The following is a 4,062-nucleotide window of genomic DNA, read 5'->3' as shown; positions in this document are numbered from 1 at the left end:
GAGGCTTTTGCTTCATTCTCTCGTGAAGGCTTATTTGATTAATGCTCCTGGACCAGGGAGGCTTACTTGGCATTGCTCCTTCTCACTGGAGGCTTATACGACTTTAGAATGCTTCGCGTGGCGAAGGCTTGTTATTCTGAGAACAAAGTTTATGGTGTTAGGATTATTTCTTTGTCATACAACATGTGCTTTTTATGGGGGGTATATCATACCTCGAGTATCGTGTATTGAATTATGCTAGAGCTAGCTTATTCCTCCGTTTGACGGAGTTTTATTCAATTTCTGATAACGACTATATATAGTTAGTACTGTCGTTTTCGTGATAACTTAGATTCGAATATATTAGAGGAGAAAGTATACCTGACGGGCGTGGCTTCAAGGATAATACCTCCATAACCGCATCACGTTCCATGAATTTGCAATGCGATTACCGGTAAAGTCGTTTAGCCTATATGCTCCCGGGCGACTTCGTTATCCACAATGTACGACCCCTCCCAGCCTGGGTCCAACTTGACGCCTTCGGTTTTGCGTAGAACGGGATTACCCTTCGCAAAACCTCTCACCTTAATGGACTTGTTATAATATTTGACAACTCCGGCTTTGTAATTAGCGGCTCAAATAGTGGCCATGGCTCTGATTCCTTAGCGTAGCTGGAGCTCCATCTGCATTTTTTCTCCATTCATGACGCTATCAAAGTGCAACATTCTATCATTGGGGAAGAGATGTTCCACTGGGACGGCTGTCTCTATTCCATAAGCCAACGCGAATGGAGTTTCGCTTGTTGCCTTTACTGGTAGTACGGTTTGCCCATAAGACTAGTGGGAGGACCTCCACCCATTTGCCTCGCGCACCATCTAACCGTTTCTTCAGATCGGTGACTATACTCTTATTCGCAGCTTCTACTTGGCCGTTGCAATGGGGGTGTGCTACCGACGCGAACTTGAGGCGAACACCGAGATCATCACACGATTGTACGAGCTTCAGAGTGTTGAATTGCGCCCCCTATCTGTGACTAGCTCCTGGTGTAACCCGTATCGGCAAATAATGTTCTGCCAGAGAAATTTCTTGATGTTGGCGACGGTCGTATTTGTGAGCGGTATGGATTCAATCCATTTCGTGAAGTAATCTATTGCCACGATTACGAATTCCAACCGTCCCGGTACTTTTGGCGAAAAAGGGCCCAATAAATCCAAACCCCACATCGCGAAAGGGCATGGACCGGCCATGATCTACATTTGTACCCCCGACTGATGGGATGCCGGTGCATGACGTTGACATGCCTGACATTCGCGTGCATACTTAAGCGCGTCTTTTCTCATAGATAACCAGTAGTGTCCCTGGCGTAAGGCCTTATACACCAGTGCTCTCCATCCGGAAAAACAGATAAATGACATGTGCTACACACGGGCCCAAAAGGAACTAGTATGAGTAGAAAAAATGTCAAAAGAGTTCTTAAACATATGAGTTAAATGTGAAGGGATGTGAATTGAATTCTCACACAAAGGGGATTATATAGAGGAACGAAGTGAACAAGGCTATTTGATTTTACAAACTATGAAGGACAAGAGATGACGTCCTGAGAGGCGTCTCTTGTACAGGAGACGATGCCCAGGCAGGCTTCTCTTGTACGAGAGACGCCGCCCAACCAGACGTCTCTTGACCCACAAACTTCCTGCAAAATATCGGTCCACGCGCATACTTCTGCCTTTTTTCCGCTACATGCCCTGCCTTGTGCCACTACATGTCCTGATCCTTTCAGCCTTTGAAATTTGATGCAATAATCCCACTTTAAATTTCTCAACCATAAACATAACTTCCTTTTAAAAAATTTCTAATCAATTCATTTTTTATTTCAAAATTTCCCAGCTAGAAACTTTTAAAAATAAATAAATAATAAATTATTACTCTAATGTATTATAATCTTATCAAATTATATTAATCATTTTTATTAATATAATATATTGTACTCTAGTCAAAATTCCATTTCACGCATAATTAATGATAATAAATCTAACTCGTAAAATTTAATATTCGTATATCAAATATAGTATTTTATAAATAAATATTAAATATTTTTTAATATCAAAAATCAATTATAAATTTGATAAAATCAGATATTATGTATTTCCTCACCAAACAATATAATTTTATAAAATAATTCATTAGAAATCATTTTATTAATAAGCGTAATATTTTCACAATGGTTTCTGATTCCAACTAGAAATCTTCGAAAAAATAAAATAACAAATTATTAATATAATTTATTTAATCTTATCGAATTAAATTTACCAAATTATATTAATCTTTTTTATTAAAATAATATATTGTAATCTATCCAAAACTCTATTTCACGCATAATGATAATAAATCAAACTCATAGAATTTAATATGTCTATATCAAATATAATATTTCATACAAAAATTTTTAAATATTATCTTTAATATCATAAATTAATTATAAATTTCATAAAATCAGATATTATACTAAAAATATAAGTTTATAAAATAATTCATTTGAAATCATTTCAATACGCGTAATATTTTTACAACTCCGCCATGTACCAACAGTTTCGAATCGAATTTTCTATTGCAACGATTTTATATGAGTTTTTTAGTTACCGAACAAGGAGAGACGTCGGCCTCGGCGGTGTCTCATGAGTGAGAGAAGCCTGTCTGGGCGTCGTATCATCATGCGCCATCCTTTCTGGCATCTCATGGCCTCCCACCTCCCCCGACCCTCCATCCATGTACATTTTTTGAATAGCTTTTATGTGAATATAGGTTGATAAATAATTTTGATTTTATGTATAGTTTGAAAAAAAAAATCTTACATAGATAACACATTTTAATTAATTACCAGTATAAGAATAAATAATTTGTTAGTTAGTGTTAGTTAAGCTGAGGTAGCTTGACTAGTTTTCTTAGTTTTGATGACAACAAACTTAGACAATTAACTAGAACTCAAGTATATGCAGAGTTCAATGCAAATTGAAGGTAGCTTAAAGCTAGCTCAAGAGATTTGAAGGTCGCTTAATCAATTACGAGTTAATCTGGTTCAGTGAGAGTTTAGCGAGCCTAAGGGAGCTGAAGATCTTTAGCTTAACAGAGAATGTCTGGAAGGATAATCCAGAAGTAAACCAGAAGCGCGTATAAGTGAAGCAACTAGTTGAGCACGTGTGTAAATGTTTTCCTTGTATGTGCAAGTGGCAAGAAAGGAGAAACATTGTGGACCGTACACGTGGCAAAGTAGTTTGCTGGTTGAACGCGCGCTCCAATTCTGTTAGCAAGCTTGGTGACGTGTCAAGGAGAGATTGGACGTAGCGAGACGCGTTAAACGGCTTGGAGGTTCTCTTCTTGAGGACCAATAGGATTTTAGACACGTTGCAAATTCCTATAGCTCACTAGCTAGCTTATTAAGACTTCTATATATAGCTTAACTGTTTGCTCTTATGGAAGGTAATAGTGAATTGTAATTCTGTACTTTTGTGAGTGTTGCTCTATATTGTGAGAAGGCAAAAGTGAGAAGAGCTTAACTTTTGTAAACGCAAGTGAGAGTTTTCAATACAAAATTCAGAGAGAATTATAGAGAAATTGTTCTTGCTCGATACAAAGTTTTGCTTATCTCTTCCGCAACAAATTCAAGTTCTAAGTTTCAACACGTGACTTGTGGAGAAGCTCGATCGATCCAACAATTGGTATCAGAGCAGGTGTTCTTCGATCAAGGAACTCTTGTTTTCTCTTTGTTCTCTTTGTGCAAAGCATCCCAGATCTCTCTCTTTCTTCTCTCTTCATCTGGAATCAAGTCTCACCATGCCGACCGAGAAAGAATCGAATCAGCATCATCTTGGAATGTCCCTGAACAAGCCCCATCTCCTAATCGAGGGAGAACTCAAATGGTGGGTCGCTATGACGAGAAATTACATCCAGCACACCGACTACCAGTGCTGGAAGATCATAGAGAAAGGTGACGAAAAAGTGGAGGCTGCAACAGACGCTAAACCTTGGGGTCCGGTAGAGTATGCACTTATGGAGAAGAAGGCCAAGGCGCGTCAGCTAATCTTG

This window comes from Phyllobates terribilis, unplaced genomic scaffold (genome assembly GCF_046119375.1).
Source record: "Phyllobates terribilis strain yellow unplaced genomic scaffold, ASM4611937v1 Scaffold_5036__1_contigs__length_55031, whole genome shotgun sequence".
Classification (NCBI taxonomy): Eukaryota; Metazoa; Chordata; class Amphibia; order Anura; family Dendrobatidae; genus Phyllobates; species Phyllobates terribilis.
This window is presented reverse-complemented; position numbering follows the sequence as displayed.